The sequence below is a fragment of the Choloepus didactylus genome, chromosome X (genome assembly GCF_015220235.1).
Source record: "Choloepus didactylus isolate mChoDid1 chromosome X, mChoDid1.pri, whole genome shotgun sequence".
NCBI classification, from domain to species: Eukaryota; Metazoa; Chordata; class Mammalia; order Pilosa; family Megalonychidae; genus Choloepus; species Choloepus didactylus.
In genome coordinates this window covers 123,622,759-123,646,623 of record NC_051334.1, presented here as the reverse complement: position 1 = coordinate 123,646,623, position 23,865 = coordinate 123,622,759, and the positions used below count along the sequence as shown (strand labels likewise).

Sequence of the window (23,865 nt, the reverse complement as noted above, 5' to 3'; positions counted from 1 at the left end):
GCTATCTGTTTCCTGTTGGAACCCTGATGGATGAAACAATTTAGGAGGTTCTACAGTTGAGGAGACAGGCAGAGAGAATTTAAATAATTTGCCTAAGGTCACGCAGGAAGGAAAGGTACTGGTTGAGATATTTCACAACTATTCCTTTATTTATTTTAAAATAACTTTTCTTGCTTTTATTACACAAGATTTACAAAATATACAACACAAGCAAGTAAAATGAAGAAAGAAAATACCCATAATGCAACTACTCCATAAATTATTTATTTAATAAGATCCCACATTTTTATCTTCAACCCAAACTCCTCCTTTGAGTCTCAGGCTTTATGTGCAATTGCCTACACTAGTACCAATGTCTCTTGAAACTCAGCATGTCCAAAAACACAGTCATGATCTTCCATATCCTAGCCACAGCCAAGTTCTGTCAATTTTACATGTAAATGTCTGAATATGTGCACATCTCTCCATCTCCATTGCCACCCCTCTCCCTTAGTCCAAGATATCATCATCATCTCTTTCTTTAAAGAATCCCCAAATTTGGTCTCCCTGTATCTATCTCATGCTCCCTTCAACCCATTATCCACATGGAAGGCAGATAGACCTTTTTCAAAATGCTATCTAATCATGTTGCCCCTTGCTTAAAATCTTGCAGTGGCTTCAATTGCTCTTAGGACAAAGACCCCAGGATCTTGGCCTTTGAGGGCCTTAGTATCAGCCCTAGCCTACCTCAGCAGCCATGTTTCCCACACTTCTCCCTTTGCTATTGCTACAGGGGCTGGCTTTTAGCTGCTCCAATGAGCCACACATGCTTCTTTCTACCACTGTGCCTTTGCCCACATTGTCCCCTCTTTCTGGAACATTGTAACACTTCCCTACCCCTAAGTGAACCTTCAGAGTGGTCAGGACACACTAACGTTTTCTGTCATATCATTATGAACCTTTCCATCATAACCTTTATTAGAGTTTGTATTTACAAATCAAGCATATGGTTGTCTATCTCCTCTGCTAGACCATGTGCTTCATGACAGTCTATAGCAGTCTTGTGTGCCTGTGTATCTCCAATACTTTACACTGTGCCTAGCACATATGAGGTCAAATATTTGAATGAAAAGAAATGAAAGCAATGGAAATAAGGGAAAAGGTGAGCAGAATCATATTAAAAAGCGCTAAGTTGTTTTTAATGTATTATTTTCCTCTCTTGTCATCACTGGACCCCTAAAAAATAGATGTAATTATGAATTCAGAATAAGTGATGAAAACTCTAGGAAATTAACTAGTAGATGTCCCATCCCCCCTACAAATATTTGTTCTACTCACCTCTCCCTCATTCTGTATCAAGCATTATCTTGTTGAAGAAACAGCAAGGAAATACAGATTTAGTTCCTTCTTTATCCTGTTTAATACCCAGCTGTGGGAGAAGACTCTGATGAGATGTTCCCATGGAGGCGTGGCCCCGCCCATTCGGGGTGGGCCCTTATCGGTGGAGCTATATAAATGAGCTGACTCAAAGAGGAAAGAGAGTGCAGCTGGGAGTGATGTTCTGAAGAGGAGCAAGCTTGCTAGAGAGGAACGTCCTGGGAGAAAGCCGTTTTGAGGCCGGAGCTTTGGAGCAGACGCCAGCTGCCTTCCTAGCTAGCAGAGGTTTTCCGGAGGCCATTGGCCGTCCTCCGGTGAGGGTACCCGATTGCTGAGGTGTTACCTTGGACGCTTTGTGGCCTTAAGACTGTAATTGTGTAGCGAAATAAACCCCCGTTTTATAAAAGCCTATCCATCTCTGGTGTTTTGCATTCTGCAGCATTAGCAGACCAAGACAGATTTAAATTTAAGGTAAGGATACAGATAGCAAGACAGGTGGCTCAACAGCAAAATAGATGCACTAAAAACCACTCTTTTCAGTAGGAGGCTTTTAAAAGTCTTGTTTCTGCATCTTAGCCATTTTAAACTGCAGGTCCCACTTAATCTGTGATAGATGAGCTTTATTTTTCTTGCCTGCTTGATTCAAATTTGATTAAGCCTCACAACTTTAAAAACCCCATAAAGAACCAATGACTTCCAAGTCTCCCCTAAGAGGCAGTTAGTTTCCACTTCACCCTGCCCCCTCCCCAGGAAGGGCGCGCTACTGCGCAGACCTCGTCGGGGCCCGTGTGATGTCACAAAGGGACCCTACCAAGTGTAGTGGCGGCCCCGCGACCCTGCCCTGTGGGTCCACTTCCTTCAAACAGCAGCTTCCCCAAGCCCACCCCGGCGCAGCCTCTCTTTTCAGTTAAAGAATAAGAAGAAAACCACCAGGTTGAGATCCCCACGCATCCACTCCTACTACCTCACTCTCCTCTGGTCACCACGTCCCCCTTGGGTGGCGTCGCCCGACCACTCTGGGCGGGAGATAGCCGAACCATTCCGCGCCACCTTATTTGTCTCCCCAGCCGGAGTGGGCCGGGCTCCCGCGGCGGGGCTTCCCGAGAGTTCGCACTGGGGCGGAGCGCGTGTCCGTGGGGGTAGGGGCGGGAGAACCGAACACCGCCCCCGCGTGCGATCCCTAACCATGAACGCTCAGAGCTCGCCAGCACCCCTCGGCGACAGAGGGTGTGGACGCGAGGCAGAGCGCGCGCCCGCAGGCCGGGGCACCGCTGCCCAGGCTTTGGGCCCGTCTCCCGGCCTAGGCCCAGACCCTTCCACCGCGTCCGAGTGGAGTATCTACTCCGAGTGGAGGACAGTCTCCCGTTCGTTTTCCAGCTCCTGGTCGAGCATGTCCTCCCCGGACGCGGCCAACCACTGGCGCTTCAGCACGTCGCCCTCCCAACCCAACTCCAAGTCTGGCCCCGTGGGCTTCAGCACCCAGGGCCTGAGCGACCAGAACCCCATGTCTGCCACCGACCAGGGATTTCCCACTGGGGCCACCCCAGCTTCCAACCCGGAAACCGACCCCGGCAGGAGCCGGGGGCCCGGCCTGCCCTCGACACTCGGCGCCCCTTGGAGTTCCTTACGAGGACTCTCAGCGCCCCCGGGGTCCTCCCGACCGTCAATCCAAGAGTCCGCCCCGCCCTCGCTGCTCAGCTCCCAGGATTCGGTACCAGTACCTGCTGCGCCCTCGAGCTGCTCCCAAGGGTCAGTACAGGGCCCCGCCCCGCCCCCGAGCTCCCCCCGAGAGTCCTTCCAAGGGTTCGCTCCGCCCCGGATGCCCGGCTCTCCCCGGGATTCCGTACAAGCACCTCCTACGCCCGCGAACCCCCGCATCGTGTCTCTCCAAGGGCCCGCCCCGCCTTCAACGCCCAGCTCCTCCCGAATGTCAGTACAAGGGTCTGCCCCGCCCTCGCCGGCCGCAGTCCCATACCCACGCCCCCGGAGAGTCGCAAGCAGAGCACGGCGAGTCCGGAGAAGGCGAGCATCGCGAGCCACATGTTCGACGTAGTCGTGATAGGAGGCGGCGTCTCAGGTCAGTGTGGACTGTAGTGGTGGCCTGAGGGACCCTGGCAGACCCGGAGTTGAGGGAGGGAGGCGCCGTGCAGTGGCGCCGGTGGCGTTTGGGGGTCTCTCTAGTGCCTGCGAGGGTGTGCCAGCAGCCGGCCCCGGGTTCTCCGAGATCAAAGTGGGGTTGGGCCAGTTTTGCTGGCGGTGTGAACTAGGGGAAGCAGAAATAATCATTTTACTACTACTATTAAATATTTATATTTAATTAGCTATTGCTGTAAAGCTGCATTTAGCCTTTATGTGGATTTTCTAAATTCTCAACAGTCCTGTGAGGTGGGTATTGTTCTCATCCCCATTTACAAGACCAAGAAACTACGGCCTGGGGAGTTGAAATAACTACTGGGGTCAAATCTCTGAGTTGAGAAGTGGCTAAACCAGATTCTACAATTTAAAACCTACACTCTTAATTCCTGAGGTGGCTGCTGCCCCTCACTGATTTCACATCCTTTGCTCTAAACAGAACATCACCATAACGATTTCTGTAGTATTGAGGTAGTAGTAGCATTCCAGTCCTCTTCTCTAAGCACTTTTCCTTAGAAAATTTGGTAGGTGAAGAGGGAAGGTGGCAGAAATGTTCAGAGAAAGGTAGCAAGAAAGGAGAGAGGGGTGAACTCTTAGTTTTAACCTACTACAGTTCTTTAGAACTTGCAGGAAGATGTAGAGCATTTATTGTCCAAAGGGAATCCCTTAGTGAAGCAGGGGCCGAGGGCACATCAGATTGCCCTCTTGTGTCTTTCAGTAAGACACTAGTGTCTTTCAACTAAGAGCTCCCATTGACTGAACCTTGTCCTGTGGTGAGCCACCTGGCTGGCCAGGCCTAGGTTCCCGGGGTTCTGGCATGGGTTTATGACTGACCAAGTGAGTGGTTCATGAGGTGTTTGAGTATTTTTCTGGAAGCCTCATCACGACTGATTTGTTAAATTGTCACCATGCAATTTAGGAATCATGTGTTCAGCCCTAGCTAAAATCGCACAGTGACCTGTTCCCTGGGATGGGGGTGGGGGGGAGTGTTAATAATTTCTGAGATATACCTGCAGAATCTGATTTAAAAGGAGGGAGAGAGAACATGGGGGGTGGGGTGGTAAGTAGGATGACCCCCACAGGAGCCATTTTGTATGTATAATATTTTTGAGGAGACTCTGAACATGCTTGCACATTAATTTTGGGTGGAGATAGCTTTTTAACTTGGACTGTTAAGGATAAGGAGTCTTAATCACTAGAACAGAGATTAGATTAGCATGAACTGTTCTTTGAAAACTCCGACCAGTGCCAGCAAAAACATGCATATGGGTTGGAGCATCAGAGGAAAGTAGATCTTGGTGGAGAGTAAGAAAATGGAATGTTTTCCTTGTTTCCCTTGTTTCCCTTCTCTCAATCATTTAAAAACACTTGTTGAGTGCCTGCGATGACGTGGTTTGGTATTTCCAAAACCTGGTCTGTCTTAGTTTGCTAATGCTGCAGAATGCAAAACACCAGAGATGGATAGGCTTTTATAAAACGGGGGTTTATTTCGCTACACGGTTACAGTCTTAAGGCCACAAAGCGTCCAAGGTAACACATCAGCAATCGGGTACCTTCACCGGAGGATGGCCAATGGCGTCCGGAAAACCTCTGCTAGCTAGGAAGGCAGCCAGCGTCCGCTCCAAAGCTCTGGCCTCAAAATGGCTTTCTCCCAGGACGTTCCTCTCTAGCAAGCTTGCTCCTCTTCAAAACATCACTCACAGCTGCACTCACTGAGTTCCCTCTCTCTGAGTCAGCTCATTTATATGGCTCCACTGATCAAGGCCCACCCCGAATGGGTGGGGCCACGCCTCCATGGGAACATCTCATCAAAATCATCACCCACAGCTGGGTGGGGCACATTCCAAGCAATGTCTGCCCCACAAGATTACAAAGATAATGGCATTTGGGGGACACAATACATTCAAACCGGCACATTCCACCCCCTGGACCCCAAAATGACATTATCTTTCCAAATACAAAATACATTCATTTCATCACAATATCACAAAAACTTAAATCATTTCAGTAACAGAAGTTAAGTACAAAATCCCATCAAAATCAATTTATGCGTGGTCAGTCCTAAGGCATAATTCCTCCTTAGGTGTGGATCTGTGAACTTAGAACAAGTTATGTGCTCCCAATATACAAAGGAGAGACATTCATAGGATAAACATTTCCATTGCCATAAGGAGAAACAGTAAGGAAAACAGGGTTAACAGGAGCAAAACAGTTCCTAAAACCCGCAGGACAAACTCCATTAGATTTCAAAGTCTGAGAGTCATTAACAAAACAATGTTGCATCCTTGGAGCTTGGGTGAGTGCTCCAACATATCCACACATTGGGGAGACCACCTTCTTGGCCCCACCCTCCTCAAACACTGGGGCAGCTCCCGGATTCCTTTCCATCTCCGGGGCACACGCTCAACCCCTTCAGAACAGTGGGGTGGCAGCCAGGCTCTCCCCAATTCCCTGGAAATGTGCTCCACCCTCTTTGGGACCTGAGGTTGCAAAACTCTTCCAGAGCATCGAGGCGGAAAGCCCGCCCTCGACCTCCAGGGCAAACTCACCCTTTCCATGCATGTGGGCTGCTCCACTCTCCCAGCCCGAGACCTCTTGACTCCAGACCTCAACCTCCATGGCTCTGTCTTTGAAGAAAATTTTCCTTTAATTTTTTCCTTGTCTGTCTCCTCCAGTGCAGACCGGCAATGGCTCTGTCTATAAAGATCTCGCAAAAATTCTGTTGGCTTTGCATGAAGCATGCAGGGGTCAAAGCCATCAGACAATAAGAGTTTCCACAAATCCTTTCTGGATAATTCCATCTCCAATCTTGGCTTGTACTGAAATTGCAGCTGGGTTCCATGTTTGGTAACATCCTCACATTGGGCTGTAGCTTCTGGGATTCCACCCCCTGGAAGCTCGTAATTTTCCAAGCCATCAGCTTCTGGTTTCTTAGAACCCAAGAGTTCAGTTCTAAGTTTATCTCTCTCCACTCGCATTTTACTATAAGCTGCAAGGAGAAGCCAGGTTACATCCTCCACACGTAGTCTGGAGATCTCCTCAGCTAAGTACTCCAGGTTGTCGCTTTCAAATTCTTCCTTCCATCTGACACCAGGACTCAATTTTGCCAAATTCTCTGCCACTTTAAAACAAGGATCGCCTTTCTTCCAGTTTGCAACAACACATTCATCATTTCTGTTCAAGTCCTCATCAGAAATATCTTTAGAGTCCATATTTCCACAAACAGTCTCTTCAAAGCAGTTTTGGCCTTTTCTATCAAGCTCCTCACAATTCTTCCAGAATCTTCCCCTTATCCATTTGAAAAGCCACTCCACCATGTTTGGTATTTGCAGACTCAGCAGCAAAAGCACCCCACTTCTCTGGTACCAAAATCTGTCCTAGTTTGCTAATGCTGCAGAATGCAAAACACCAGAGATGGATAGGCTTTTATAAAACAGGGGTTTATTTCGCTACACAGTTACAGTCTTAAGGCCACAAAGCGTCCAAGGTAACACATCAGCAATCGGGTACCTTCACCGGAGGATGGCCAATGGCGTCCGGAAAACCTCTGCTAGCTAGGAAGGCAGCCGGCGTCCGCTCCAAAGCTCTGGCCTCAAAATGGCTTTCTCCCAGGACGTTCCTCTCTAGCAAGCTTGCTCCTCTTCAAAACATCACTCACAGCTGCACTCACTGAGTTCCCTCTCTCTGAGTCAGCTCATTTATATGGCTCCACTGATCAAGGCCCACCCCGAATGGGCGGGGCCACGCCTCCATGGGAACATCTCATCAAAATCATCACCCACAGCTGGGTGGGGCACATTCCAAGCAATGTCTGCCCCACAAGATTACAAAGATAATGGCATTTGGGGGACACAATACATTCAAACCGGCACATGGTCCTTCAAGCAAGCCTGCAGGAAGGAATGTGATTGTGAATCACTGGAAAATAAATATAGTGATAATGAGCTGTGTAAATTGATTAGGAATTCTGCTCTTCACCCATCTCCATTCATCTATCCATATTCCATACTTCAGGGTTCTTTCTGGGATTTTATTCCTGTCTTTTTATTGTTCTGAGCTCCAGTATTCCTTAACATTTTGTCTCTTTTTTTCCCTTTGCCTGATAACTTGCTCTTTCCCTCTTTCCACATTTTCTTCCTGGTACTTAGTCACTAGCAGAGGCAAATTTACCATGTAGCTGATGAACCTTATGCATTATGGCTTTACAACTGCAGACCCCTTCTGGTTCTCATTCTGAATAATCAGTTCCATACTGAATTGTGGATTAGCGATTTCGTATTCTTTGTTCTTAAAGAGAGCACCTCAAATTATATAAGCTTCAAACCTCACAAAACCTGGATCTGTCCATTGCCTTATTAATTATTAATTTGTTCATTTCCATTTGGGGGAAGTAGAGGGCATTTCTTACACAGTAATTTGTACCCCTATTCAAGGGGCCAGCTTCAATTACCAGTGACAGTGGAGAGGGCACTTGGATTCCTCTTAATGTCATCTCTATCAGTCAGATCCAAGTGATTTTAATATCAAAACTGACCAGAAGCATCGCTTTGTGTCTTTGGTGCCTTCCTATATGGTTCACAACTAAAATGAAAGTAGATGTAAGCCTGGTTCACGAGTAAGCCTTGGTCATAGAAGGGGTATACATGAGCAGGTGAGAAGCATCACTTCCCAAGAATTCTTGAGAACTCAGAAACACATCGCTTGTGTGTGCAAATTTTATGAGTTATATAATATTCCCTGTGTCAATTTTAAATGCTTTTCCTATAACTGTTATCAGGACGTGTACACTTTGGTGTTACCCACGCATTTATAATATGTGATCAATATTTGTACTCTACAGCACTGTTCCTTTTATATAACAAAATAGCTCTGAGAAGGGTACACTTTCTAAATATTACTCAAAATCAATCAATATTAACAGAATTATCTTTTATTGTTTAGCTATCTTTGCAGAAAGAACAGTAACATCTTAGTATATCTCCTGCCTTTTCTGTCATTAAAAACCATAAAATAGAGCATGTCTTGCAGCCATAAAATCCTTTTTGCTGTCCACCCACCAAATAAATAATTTTAGATGTGATGTTAGCAGTTGAAAGGAGAAAAAACCCTGCTCCTTTTTAAGAAGTATAGTGGTATCTTTAACATGCTTTGGCCGTTTTCCCTCATCCTTCATCCCTTCCTTCTGGAAACTTCTTTCATATTTTCTTTGACACTGTTGGATCCTGAATCTTTATCTCACACTACTCCTTTTCTACTCCTTTCATTATGCTCATATTCTTGCAGGCTTCTCATTTTGAAAGGGCCTTGAGGTTCAGCTAATTATCACCTTTGTCATTCCACGACTTCAGATTTCCCTTATCCATAGAGAATCCTCAAGTCCCTAATTTGTTCCTTTTCTTTCTCCCGAACTTTTGAACTTTCTTTCTCTCCCTTCTCTTCCTCCCATAGCTTATCTGCTCTGAGATATTTCACACTTGATTGTCTTGTTTAAAAGTTACCTTCCCCTCTAACTCAGCTTCTCTTCCTCATTCCTTGGCTCTGTTCTTGGTGCCACTATCCTTCCCATCATTTTGACACATCCTTTTCTTTCATCTTCTACACCTGGTCACCAGATCCTTTTAACCCCTTCTTTGGGCTATCCTATTTCTCCATTCCCAGTGAAAACATTCCTCCCACCCCCATTCAGACCCTTGATCCCCTAAGCCTACCTGTAGAGTTCCACATTCTCAGTAGCCACCCTTTACTTCAGGCTCACCCTTCATGTCCGTCCTGCAGTGTTCTCCCATACTTAATTTTCCTTAAACGCTTTTTTTCATCACCTTGCTCCTCTACTCAGGACCTTCAGTGGTCTCCTGTTATCAGTCTCTCAAGAATCCTGCCCTCCCCAGTGTGCCCCCAACTATCTGGCCCCACTTTGTTGGACAAGTGGCATTTCCCACTATTCCCCAACATAGCCCAGAGCTATATAGTCACACTGCTCTCTTCTACTCTCCATGTTTATACCCTCATGCCATCCCTGTTAATTGTTTTCCTTAACAGATAAGTGTGCCTCTGACCGTTTACATCCTCTCTATTCTTCAGTACCTGGTTAAAAATCCTTTCCTTGATCACTCTGGCTCTCATTGATTACCTGCACCTGACACTTCACATTTAATTATTTTCTGTCTCTATTTCTTGACATTATTTCAAGGAAAATGGTTCACTCACTGACTTTAGATGTTAGCTCTTACTCACGAGCTGACATAGATGTAACAAATGACAGACAACCAGCAGCATGAGATTTTTAAAAATTGTCCTTAGCTAAGAATTTCTGAAACGGCTCTCTTTAGAGAGAGATTAAAAAACAGGAAAAGGAGGGGAAAACCCACAACTCCAGGGGACAAATGGATGCTTCCTTCATGGGTCTGTTTGGAATTTTGGAGTCTTTAGGCCAAAGGGTTTTTAAAAGGCAATCCAGTCTAATCACCTTAGATTTTAATCCTCTTGACATCATCCCCTTAGTGATTATTTGGCTGTATCTTTGAACATATTCAGGGAAAGAGACTGCTCTAACCCTCAAAGCAACTCATTACAAGTAGAGACTGCTCTGCTTCCTAGACTTGTTCAAGCATTTTTGGGTACCTCTGCTCTCTGCTAGGCCATGACTAGATCACTGGGAAAAAAGTATTTAAAGATGAGTAAGTAGTGTCCCTGCTCATAAGATGCCTCTTGTCTTCTCAGAGGAAAGTAATCAAGTGGGCAAATAATTTACATTAATACAGTGAGGTAAATCTTAAAATTATAAATATGAACAAAGTGTTGAGACTTTAAGAGATAAGTAGGATTTTAGCAAGTAGGTTAAGAAGATGGAAAAACATACCAAATAGGAGAGAAAAGGGGAGCTGGGATACAGAATCATGAAAGGGCATAGAAGGGCAGTGTTTAATTTAAGCCAGTCGTGAGAGCTCCAGGGAATGGAAGTAACTGCCCTATGACTCTAGGATGGGATCCAGGGAACCGTTGAGATGACCCCAGTTTGCCATGTCTGCCTGTGATTTTTGCATCTTTGTAAACTATGAATGGTTAGTAAGTGCACACTGAAAACACCTTAGTCATAATGCTGAATGGTGTCGGGTGAATAGAGAGCTTTTTTCATGTCTTTTGAAATTAAATTCCAAGTGTCATGTACAAAGAGATCTTTATGAATAGTGTCTAAGCAATAGAATTCACTTATATTTTTGTCCCCAAGCCAGGCTCTACTAAAAGAATTGAAAGCATTAGCTGCCTAGAACTCAGTGCTGTCTAAAATCAGCAGGGATTGAATCTTTCTCGTCATTTGAAACAGAGAAGCCATTTTGCAAGAAAATGATTAATGCCCTGAGTTCCGACAATTGAGCCCGCAATCTACCACAATTTCCCTTTTTGCTGAAATACATTACCCATAAGCATGATTTCTGCTAGGACTGCTTTAGGCATTTTAACCAAGAATTTGGCAGCACATACTGTGTGGTTTTGTAGTGATTAAGTAAAGGTTTAGTGCAGGCTTAGCATTAGTTTTGTGCCTTTTAGGGTACTTCTTTGCCTCATTTTATGTTTTTTTTTTTTCATCAAAAACAAACTAGAATTCTTTTATTTTATAAACATTTTTATGTTGAATAAAGAGTACCAGAATTAAATTTATTTGGGTTCTGAGTTTTTGAAATCTTCGTAGTTGAATGAGCTTTTGGGTTTGGCTGACAATTAATGGGCAATTTTAGCATCTAACCAATACTAATTGATTTGAACTAATATATAATCCTCAGCTAATGTGAAAAATATATTTAACAATAGGTCTGAGTATAGAATAATTCCATGAATTACAGAGACTTATAATTGAGAAAAAGAAATGTGGGAGCCCATTATTGGTGAGTATTGGGTTATATAATCTTTGTGCTGGTATTGGCATATACACACTTTAACATGCGGAACATTTTGCCAATATTTATATTCAGGTGTACCCAGAAAGACTGAGGCTGTTTTACAGTTTTATATCACATAAAGGGGCTCACAAGGATCCCTAGTCCTGTGTTATAAAGTGTAGACACCTAATAAATACTTGTTTAATGAATATACTTGCATGTATGAGATGGACATATTTCATAATGACAGTTTCTTTTCATTTTAAGTTTGTCATTAAAATTTGACACAATGAATCAAAAGAAGTTTATTTGTATTTTCTAACTGTTGTGAGCATTTGAGATAAGTTGATTTTAGGACTTTTTCCCTTTATTGTGAAAAATATTTTATATTTTTACCAGAAATTTGTATTCTCTTTTGAACAATCTATTTTGTTCTGTTGTAATCTAGCATTGTGAATGAGGGCACTTTAAAGTCTTTGAAGCATGGTTTTGTCACCTATAAAATTAGGAGGTTGAATTAAGTTCTATGTGATATATTTTCCAATATCTTTTTTAGTAAATAGTTTGCTTTGTGAAGTTTGCCTCTTCAGCTTGCTCTTTTGGACCCTCCCTCAATGCTTGGTTTGCATCATCCCTCAAAATGATACCCTGCACTAACTTAAATCAGGCCCTGTGTCTCTCCACAGGCTCTTATTCATACCGTCCCCCTGACTTCTCTGAATCTTAGTTTAAAATCCCCTTTTTAGTTGTTGCCAGGCAAGGTCAACAATGCCCCACTTTATAATGATATTTGATTGATTAGGTAAGAATGTCAATAAGAACATAAAAACCAGATGATAAGCTTTGAGAGTTGAGTTAATCACATATTAACCATGTCTGAGGGTCACAGATTCGTAGCTTGTAAGAGCTCAAAGGGACCAAAATGGAGGCTCAGAATGGTCAAGTGAATTACCACATGCCACAGTTCCTAGTGGCATAATTTGACCCTGAACCCCTAAAATATTGACAATGTTCCTTTTGTACCCCACCTCACTGGACTTGTTTTATGGGCTCATCAATAGAATTGTGGTGAGCCTTATAACTGCTTTACTTTGAGGCTTGATGCCATAGAATTTAGTGACTGTTGGGTTACTGTAATTTATATACTAGAATATATTAAATGGGAAGTTACTACTTTGGGAACATTTAAATTTAACGATATGGGACACTCTATTAAATAAACGACTTTCACGTGAAGAATTTATTTCCTTTTTGAAAAGCCTATTCCTAGCATGTTTTAGTTTAATATGTAGAGATTTTTTAAGAGATTAAATCAGTGGTTCTTAAACTTTTGGATCAGATGTTCCTGTGGAAACTTGATGAAAGCTATGGACCTTTTCACTAAAAAATGCTTACTTTTACACATAGACATATTTTTTTTGCAGCAGCAGCAGGCCAACATTGGATGTTATGGAAACCTCTTCAGAATCCTGTAGTGTAAAATATTTTGGGCTGATACTGAGACTTCACAGAAGTGATGGAAAATAAGAACTCTTAAGTATTTGTTAGGCCATTAGACTGATACTAGTAATAAGTTTGTAAACAGACCATGATAAAAACAGTCAAAGCATTCAGGCTGAAAAATAAGGCCCCTGCTTTTCCTACATTAAGGCCACAATGAATAGAAAAATGAACTTGGCATGTTTTGAAAAGCAAGAATGTAGGGAGACACATTGGAGAAGGAAATGGAAGGCTGTGGAGACTGGCATGATTTCTTTTAGTAGTTTTCCAAGATTGGTATTTAAAGGTTTTACATATTGAAGTGAAGTCATAAATATCAAGTATGCATTCTTGATTTAAAATGCATTTGTAATAACTTATAAAGATCTTTGGTCATTGAAGGCATTTGACAAACTTAGGGCCCAAATTGAAGAGGGATGTTTGAGTCTGAGGGTATTCCCTTGTTTATCTATCAGTCCATTTGTCTATCCAGTGACCTGTGTGAGGCATGCGGTCCCTTTGTGTAGCAGAGGTTACAATATGATTTTAAAGTGCTGTTGTTACTTGAAGTAGGTTCAGGGATCCAGCGGCAACACAGAAAGTTTGAATTTAGTTAGAATGAAAATAATTTTAGATTATATTAAACATTACAAATTAAACATTGTAGGGCTCAGAGGGTTCAGAGGTGTGAGTTGTACAGTCATTTCAAGGTCTAACTTGGTTTGGGTCTTGAAAGCTACATTGGACCTGAATAGGCAGAGTACAAACAAGTGCTCAAGCGCTTGCCTGAAGTATCACAGTTAATATTGGTAGTACCAAAATTTGAACCCAGGTTCCTTTGCTCTTTGTCCAGTCTGTTCCCCATTTTTTAGAGCTGAAAGAGGAATTTTTTGCTCGAATGGTAAATCAGTGATCAGATCTACAGTTTTTGTAAGTGCCTCTGGAATTTAAAGTTGACAAATTCTAATTCTTATGATTGTTATCTGCTTAGCGTGCAGGCAATGAAAGCTGTTACAATTTTTTATAATCGAATTTCCTTTAGGATTGATTTTAGGTACAGGTCAAGTTCAAATGACACCTTCCTTCTTAAAAAAAAAAAAAAAAAAAAAAAAAAAAGTCCTGTTGAATAAGGAAGAGCACGTGAAGCCTGGAATGTAACCAGATATGCTCTGCTTCCGGAATCCTATTTACCCTTAAGCAAGATGGTGGGCGGCCTCGGCACATGCGCAGGAGAAACACATGGGCGGGGCGTTCTCCGCGACTAGGCGCGCCTCGGCCGGTGATAAGCGGCGCGCCAGCTAAGGGGTGGAACCGGAAGCACCGGTGTTGTGCGGCTCAGCTGGTTCAGCTCCTGCGTTGTTTCTGTGCCCAGATGGCTGCGTAGGTTCTGCTTTTGCTGCGGGTGCCATGGGGGAAGCGGAGAAGTTTCACTACATCTACAGTTGTGACCTGGACGTCAACGTGCAGCTCAAGATGTGAGAAAAATCCCGAGGGCAGGGAGTGGGGTTGCTGAGGTTCAGGTTCGGGAGGCGGGTTTTTGGGGGTCGGGGTGTAAAAGTGACTGGTCTGAAGGCCGAGCCTGGGGGCTGCCGGGAGAGCAGTGGCAGAGGAGGCGGTGGAGAGGGGCGGTTTGGGAAAAGGACTCAGGATGTGGTCCCTTTCAGAAGGGAAACTGTAGGAATAAACCCGAAAGTCCCACTGTGTTTTAGTCTTCAACGCATTTTGCTGTTCACAGCAACCTTTTGATGGGTTATTGTCCCACTTTAGAAGAAACCAAGGCTAGATAAAGACGTGGTCCCGCGGTTAATAGAAGGGTCTGGTTGATGGAATGAAGACTGCAGAAGTTATGAGGGTCAGGCAGATCTGTAGTTGAGGATGAGATAAGCACGTGGGTGCAGTATTAGTAGCGTGGGAGGTGATAGAGGCTTCATCTGACTCGGGCAGTCTGATATTGTGAACCCAGGGAAGTTGGCGCTGAGTCAAAGATGGCGGTGCTGGTTGCACAGGGACCATGAAGCCTGCAGGAAAACCTTGGAGCACTGTGATTAAAATCAAATGGCCAAGGGCATGACATGTTGAGATGAGAATAATGGAACTGAGATTGAGGAGTGTGTAGGACAGAGTTGCAAATTGTGTGCGTTTTAAGGCAGTGCTATAGAAGCATTTTCATTTAAGAAATTATTAACCACAACATCAACTCCTATTCAAATCTTGACTGAGTATGCTCAATTAATATTCAACGAATATTTGATAGGCAGAGGGCTACCTGATAAATACATTTTCTCAGTTGGTGATAATTAGATTTTCTCATTTGTCACGTATGCTTTTGGATGTTTCCTCTTATTTTCAGAAGTCACTTACTTTAGGCTCTTACAAATCCTTTACTACCCAGTTTGAGATGGTGGTAAAAATAATATATCAACAACCAAACTATAACTTTGCATAATACTTTACACACCCATTTCAGGTATTTTCTGTAGCATTCATTACTAGATACTTATATGGGACCTTATTGCCATCACCGGGTAAAGAGCTTTTCCTCAGTCTCTCTCCTCTCAGTATTTGCATGAGAATGCATGTTTTGAAACTTTTGATCATTAAAAAGAAAGAACCCCTCCCCAAAAGAAAAACAAAAACTGGTGCATTATTAACATATGCAGAGATATGTAAAACCAAAAATAAAGTTTTAAATCAGAGTTTTGGCAAAAATCAGTACTAATTGTCTTTAAGCTTTCAAGACTGTGTTTGGACTTTGGGGGGAGGGTAGGGCATAGCAGGAAGTATCAATTTAGAATCATTTAATCAGAGAATAGTAAGTTCTTTTAATTCTACTTATTCTACCCAGGCCTTTCCTCTATTTCTGTGGTTTTAATAACAACTTGCACTTTGATGTCTTTCTTCTTAGCACCATACTTGACTATCAGACTACCCATGGACATGGTCACTTTGAATGTCTCAAAGCACAACTTGTCTAAAATTGAGCACATCATTAGCTTACCCCTCTGACTGATCTTCCTGTATCCTCACCTGATTTTGCTGATTGTTTGCATCACCCTTCAAGTTGGTTAAGACAGAAAACTGAATTATGCTCTTACCTTCTCTGTTTAGTCAGTCACCAAGGTGTCTTGAATCTACTTGCTGAGTCTCTTTGGTCTATGCTCTTTCTTTTACCCCACTGCCCCAGCCTTAGTATAACTTTTTCATTTTTAATTTTGACTGAAAGTTTCCTAGCTGGTCTCCTTGCTTTCCTTGCCACCTCTCTAGTCTGTTCTTATAATACTGCCAAAGTATAAATACAAATCTTCTTGTTGCTTTCCCATTTCAGATAATTCAACTAACAGACTTTTTAAAAAATTCTAACATCTTATTTGATATCCAGAATGTTATTTAAACATGTACTAAATATAAAAAATTATTAATGATACGTTTTACATTCCTTTTTTAAATTAAGGATTTGAAATCTGGTGTATATTTTACGCTTTCATCCATCTTAATTCATATTAACATATTTCAGTGCTCAGTCGCCATATGTGGGTGCTGACTGCCATGTTGCACAGCACAGATCTAAACCATGTCCTTAACATAGTTGAGGGGCCATACTTGGATCTTTTGATAACTATTCACCTCACCTAGAACCAGCTTCTTTATCCAAATATGCTAACTTTCCTTGCAGAAATCCAGGAGACCCCAAGACAAGACCATCTCTAAACTTCAGTTCTTGTCATCTCCTCTGAACCCTTTTAACATTAATTTTTGGTAACATTGATATTTCATATGTCAATTATAGTATTTATCAATTTATAAAAAACCAGAGGTAATTTTTATAATATTTAACAACTAACAAGGCACAGACACCAACCAACAAGAATGGGTGCCTGAAGAATTGGAACCAATGCCTGTGTGCGTGGCCTGTTTGAGCTCAGCTGTGTGTACCAGCTGAATAACAGCTTGAATTATCCTGGGTTGTTGTCAGCTTCCCCAGGAAGATTGAGTTCCTTGAATGTAGGCCTTTGTTTTATTTGTGTTTGCATGCTTAGGACAGCTGCTGACCTGTCCTGTGGTAGGCGCTCTAAAAATATTTTAAATGAATGAACAAGTGCTACATTGTATTTTTTATTCTTATTTTTTTTTAATTAGAGAAGTTGTAGGTTTACAGAAAAATCATGTAAAAAAACACAACGTTCCCAAATACTGCCTCCCTCATTATTAGCATTTTGCCTTAGTACCACACTACTTATGGTACCAACAATTTGTTTCAGTTGATGAAAGAATATTATAATTGTACTATTAACTATAGTCCATGGTTTATGTAAGGGTATATTCCTTTTCATGTGCATTTGGCTAATTGTGTGTCTTCTTGGGGGAACTATCTATTCAAGTCATTTTTTGATTGGGTTATTTGTGTTTTTGTTGAGTTGTAGAATTTCTTTATAAATTCTGGATATTAAACCCTTATCAGATATGTGGTTTCCAGATATTTTCTCCCATTCTCTTTATTTTTATGATGAATGCCTTTGATACAAAAAAGTTTTTAGTTTTGATGATTCCCCATTTATTTCTTCTTTTGTTGCTTGTGCTTTTGATGTAAAGTCTAAGAAACCATTTGCCTAACACAAGTTCTTGAAGATGCTTTCCTACGTTTTTTTCTAGGAGTTTTATAATCTTGGTTCTTATGTTGAGGTCTTTGATCCATTTTGAGTTAATTTTTTCAGTTAACAGACTTGTGAATGTTCACTTTGTGTCAGCACTGTTCTGAATTTGGTGGTTATTTGCTTCATTCTCCAGCCCCTACTTACCTTTTCAGTCTTATCTCTAGCTGCTTCCCCACGTGCACTTTATATGCTAGCCGTACCAAACAACTTGCAGTTCTCCAGACTCATTGTCCTGCCTGTGCTTCATTGTACATGTTATTCTTTTCCTTTAGGATGACTCCCTACCTTTTTTGCTGCCATTTCCTATATATTGTACAGGCTCATTTTGAGCATCTGTTTGGGATATTCAGCCACTGTCCCCATGCTAGAAGTAGATATGTTCTTTGATACAGTGGAAAGAACATTGAGTTCACTTCCTGTGCCCTGGTTTTTATTATCAGCTCTGTTATTCTGTGTGTTATTTTGCGACGTTGGATGAGATTGATCTAAGTCTTTGCTTCCTTGTTTATAAAATGAAAATATGATGAAAATTAAGTAGAAAAGAGTATATAAAATGCCTTCCACGGTATCTGGCATAATCTTGATGTTCAAGAAGTGCTTCTACCTCTTTTAAAGTATCTTGTGCATATCTTTTATAGCTTATAACACTTGATTTTTAAATTAAAAAAAAATGATCAGGTAATATATGCACACAATAAAATAGAATATTTGGTTAAAAATAAGTGTTTTTTTCCCCCAGAAGCAACTACTTAACATTTTTTGTTACACTATCTTGTTTATCTTGTCTTTCATTTCTGGGCCCTGTGCCTAGGAGAGTAAATGTCGAAAGAAAAAGTGAATAACTGGTCAACTTGAAATAAATGAAATGAAATGAAGTCCTGGAAAGCTGGTGACTTCTAGAAGGTAGGCTAGGAGTTGGTGGCAGGCTTTAAAATTAAGAAGCCCAAACTGCAGAAATAAGTTGATGAAGAATGGAATGATTTTAGATGTCAGGATTTAAGAGACCGCAGTTAGATGTAAAAGTTGCTTTGCTTGCACATACAGAAAATGTTGTTTAAGAAACAGGTTACCTTGACACAATACTTGACTGAGGATTTATTTTGCCTGTGTGTGTGTGTGTATATATATATATTTTAAAATGTATAGCTATAACATTATCTTTTGTGCTTTCAGAGGAAGTTTGGAAGGGAAGAGAGAACAAAAGAGTTATAAAGCTGTCCTAGAAGACCCAATGCTGAAGTTTTCAGGACTATATCAAGACACCTGTTCTGACCTTTATGTTACTTGCCAAGCTTTTGCAGAAGGGAAGCCTCTGGCTTTGCCAGTGAGAACATCCTACAAGGCATTTAGTACAAGATGGAAGTAAGTTGTTTTTTTGCATGTGGTGGCTTTCAGTCTGTTCTTTCATTTCTCTATAGACTTTGCAAGTATAATTTAGTAAAGGTTACAGAGGAATTTCTTAATTAAGAAATTAAGCATTGATAGGATAGTTTGTTAGAACAGTAACCTTTTCAGACAGAAGAAAGTATTTTACATATTAGTGTCATAACTGCAGTTGAAATGAAAGTACAATTATGTTTGTATTCAGTATATTGAAATATTTTGGTAAGTACTTGACTGATTTACAAAATGAACAAAACCAAAAACACAACTGTATCATTTTTTATTTTCTACTATTCTTTGCCCATGAACACATAAACACTTTTAGACACTCTGAAATATTGTCCAACCAGACGTTTGGAGCTCATATCTTTAGAATGAAATCTCTTGTCATCTATACAAATTAGATTTATTATTAGTAGTAATGGTCTAATAATCTAATACATTTTAAATATTAAACTAATTTTTTTTTATGGTTCATGGTTTATTGAGCATGGGATGTTAGCAAAACATTGTCAGGATGTGGAGTAAATAAACTTGAAGTTCATGTGTTTTAGAAAAGTATTCCTGGTCCTTAATTTAACTTCTCGATACATTACTTCTTAGAACATATGGTACAGTTCTGAAGTTTGATCCACGTGTATTATTATTCAGCACCCTGGTAGACTCAGTGTAGAACACACAGGTGTGTGCCCCTCAGAATAGGAGCTAATGCCCACAGTGTTCATGCAGGACAATGTGTGGTTAAAAGGACAGCCATGCTCTGCCGTTGAAGGTACAGTCCCATGTGGGCCAGCTGTGTTTCAGCGGTGCTGGAAAAGGTTTTTTTCAGAGCAAGTAGATGTCTGGTTTTGGCATTCTGGCCACATTGAAACCAACTTTTTAATGGTATAATTTAGTGTCTTTTTGGGGATATGGATATACAGACACACATTCATATACACAAACACTTATGTAGTTAATACTTTTTATTCTGGAAAATTTCAAACCTATGAAAGTAGAAAGAATAATATAATAAACTTCCTGTTTCCATCAACTAGCTTCAGTAGTTACTCACTTACCTTCTTTTATCTATACCCACCATTATTTTGAAGCAAATTCTAGACGTATTTATATTTTCACATCTCTTTTTTAAACATATCTATGGCACCATCATCAAATCTAAAACAGTGAACAGAAATTGCTTAATTGTATCATAGGTCCTTAAACTGGAATCAGGAAATCTACAAAACCCTGATATTGTGTGCAAAATTTTGTATGTCTTAAACTTTTCCCCAGAGATGGAGCCCAAATTAGATATTTAGAAGTGGCCTGTACTCCCAAAAAAGTTTTCAAACCACAAAATTAGATCTAGAAAGTCAATATGTATGGTGAATCCCACTTTTCTTGGTAAGGAAAATTGTCTAGTATTTTCCATGCCTCTGTAAAAAGGAAATTAGAGAGAAAGCAAATTCCCATTTACAGGGAGGTTCATGTCCTCCTCCTCCTCCCATTTGCCAACTCCTCTTTGCCTTATAAATGTATTATGTTTGCAAGCATGTAGAATATTACATGTTTGAAAATTTTTAGTTTATATTTTTTAAATTGTAATACTTCTTAATAAAGTAGATAAAGTAAAACAATTAGAGGAAGATAATGGCTTTTTTTTCTTTTTTAATTTAAAAGCCATGAACAGCTGTGTAGAAAGTAGGTTGAAGAAATACTTGATGTTGAGCGTTGAGCAAAGTTAATGGCTCAGTAACATGGATAGGCTTTTTTTTTTCCCTTTTAATGAAAAGATACTCTTTAAGATTAGGAGAAGTCATTTGTAGTCGATTTTTTATACTCCGCACTTCAGTTTTTAAATTTCGAATTTATTACCAATTCATCAAAGCAGAAGAAAAGCTTCCTATGATGAGTGAGGGCAAACTTTAAACGTATGAGTTAAATCCATCATTCTTTATAAACATTTGCTTAAAAGAAATATACTATAAACTTGGAAAAGAAATTATACTATAAAAAATTATTTGCCATCCATATTTTTGCATTTTCCACAAGTATATTTGAATATTAACAGTTAAGTGTTTTTGTGTAATATGAGTATGAGATGCCAAATTATTGACATCTGTTTGGTTTCTAAGTTTCTGATAGTAATGCTAGTTCTAATAAAGACTGATTCATCCAAAATTTATCCCAGTCTATCCTGTGTTAAGCTATGCTGTCCAACAATAAGAGATTCCATAGTGAAGAAAACCTGTACTTTCTTTAATTACACTTAAGGTAAAGTTGTCAGTTTTAGGATACGATTACTGCAGATTTCCAAGTTTCTATATGAAGATTATTCTGTAGGCAAATAGCTTAAATTTATTTTAAAAATTGATATTCTACCTTCTCCCATAAAGGATTTAAAGTGGCTTTTGAGAGACACATATAAAAGTAGTTTAATGTAATTTAAAAATTAGGAAGTCAGACTTTGATTGCATTAATCAGACCGAGGTGTTAGTACAAGGGTTTGTGGCAGAGCAGGGTGTTGGGGGGTGGGGGCCACAGTAATGTCAAGATTCCGGCTTTAAAGTCTTGCAAGGTTTTGAAAGTTGCCAGGTGAATTGAGTTTAATGGAGGTGGGGGTGGGAGAGGAAGGGATGATGCATGGGGAGGGAGAGAACAAAATGGTGTTCAGAATACAGAGCTTTGTTATGCCCGGCTAGATCTTTCCATGCATTCTGTAATATTTAGAGACGTTTCCAAACTTTTTAATCTGTAGAATCATTTTCTTGAAAAGAACTCTTCTTTAGAAGCCCAGAGTGGAAAACATGAAAGTGGAGTTGCTTTGATATAAAGAGGTGTTAGGATCTTGGGGTTGGATAGTAAAAGGTTTGAGGCCACAGATTGGTTTTGTCATATCATATGTATTGGCTCAGTGTCATTAAAGACAGAATATAGAGATGTGAAATTTCACAGTTCATTTTGAATATAGTAACTGATTTTCCTCTTTAGCCTGTGTTAATTAACTTCATTGTGATTAATGACAGTTCTTAGTCTTTGCTTTTAAGCCTGGCCTACCATGTGTGTAGTAATTGTATTCATTTGGTTACTCAAGCTTATCTGTAGTGGAGAATGACTTTCATAAGCATACACGCGATGTATATTTTGAAGAACTTCATAGAAGAAAAGGTTTTAATGACTTCTTGAATTTTCCTTGAAATTGATAGCATGCATCTCTAATTTTCCTGGAGGTCCTTAAATTCATATAGTAGATATATACTAAAATGATTTGTCATTTAAGTTTTTGAGAATTCTCTTCAATTTTTTTTACTGATGCAGATGTATTTGACTTAGATGGTTTGGGATAAGCCCTTTTGAGAATAATTTTGTCTAAACAACAGCTTTTTTCCCTAATTATTCAATGTGTCTGCCATGTATTACTGTGTATATTGCTTGTATAGTATTCCTTTGGGATTATAAAAGCCATCTGCTGTTTAAGGGAATTGTAATTATCAAGTGAATCCAGTGTGAATTTTAAACGCAGAAGAAAATTTTCCAAGATGAATGGAGGGCAAAAACGAGATGTGCTGTCATTACTATATTAAGAACAAGCATTTCTTAGTGAGATAATACATGCAAACATGTTCTAAAAACATAAAGCACAAATAACTAAGTATTATCAATACTGATGGAATGACTTGAGGTACAGAAAAACCTGACATTAAAAAAGTTGCATATCTGTCTAGAGCATGCTGGTAATTTTGTGTTGTGAAGGTTGTAGGTTGTTTACTTTGACCTCTGTTTGTAAGGTTTGTTTTCTCCCTGTTTTATTGATGCACTGCTATACATTATAGGACATCAGTAGTTTTTTAAAGGTAATAAGACTAATTCTGATTTTCTCTCTTCATAGTGTAAAATTGTGATTTCAAGAATATTAAAATAAAAAATTCATTTGGGTTCAAAAAATTCTAATATTTAAATGTTCTCCAGATGTTTATTAGGCATTAACATGTTCCCTTGTGTCTTAGTGAAATTGTTTGAGTTTCTTGATTAAAGGTTTTACTGATGTTATTTTTCATGTGTTCTATTTAAAAAAATTTTTCTTATGTGTTCCCCATTTAAAATTAAAGTTGATTATATAAAAATTCAAGCAATTGGGACATTGTTTCTTGAACCTAATCTTTTGGGGGCATTTTTCTCTGGCCAAACTTTGTATGGTTGGTTAATTTGAAAGAAGGTCGTATGTATGTGATTAAACTGACTTCATTTTCATAGCTGGAATGAATGGCTCAAGTTGCCCGTGAAGTACCCTGACCTGCCCAGGAATGCCCAGGTGGCCCTGACCATATGGGATGTGTTTGGACCAGGAAAAGCAGTGCCTGTGGGAGGAACAACAGTGTCACTCTTTGGAAAATATGGGTGAGCATTTTATTTGGCTAATTTATAGGAGTGTTGTAGTTTTCTGACACTTTTCTTTTCTGGAGGGCTTTCACAGTTTATGCCCACTCTTGTTCTCTCTGTACTAGGAATTGAAACCAGTTTGGTATGTGTGATTCAGTAATTCTTGAGTCTGAATTTGACATTATTTCCTATAGGATATGCAGATGGAGTGATTAAGAAGCACAATTTATATTACTCTTCTGTTAGTGTTTGGCAATGTGATTTTTAAGCAAAATCTCAGTCATTGAGAACTAGAACCTTGCTTTTAGGGGAAAAAGAGGCTATCTGGCATACACTATAAGTGCTTTGTTACAGGGTTTTTCCGCTTTGTCATAGTAGTGACAGAAAGTAGTGATGGATAAACAGGATTAAAAATATTAGTTTGCTAATTATGGTGATGATTTTAATAGAAAAGTTAATTCATTAAAAAAAATTACAAATAAAGGCAGTTTATGGTTAAAAAAAAAATCTCGCAGTACTGAAAGTTACAATCTCTCTATCCCTAGTCTCCTGAGACGGAAGTTTCACTCTTTACCGTGAGAGAAATGATATTTTATTTTTCTTCCTGCATTTATTGGATTTTT

The 23,865-nt window shown here is 40.2% G+C and overlaps 1 protein-coding gene across 1 annotated transcript in view; it reads left to right on the top strand.

The window, feature by feature from the left end:
- The first annotated feature begins 3,214 nt into the window (after positions 1–3,214).
- Positions 3,215–23,865, top strand: part of LOC119522328 (basic proline-rich protein-like) — a 75,189-nt gene continuing 54,538 nt past the window's right edge. The window contains exons 1-3 of the mRNA XM_037820871.1: positions 3,215–3,433; positions 18,671–18,859; positions 23,117–23,260. The gene's annotated coding sequence lies outside the window, so the exon portion shown is untranslated. The remainder of the gene's footprint in view (positions 3,434–18,670; positions 18,860–23,116; positions 23,261–23,865) is intronic.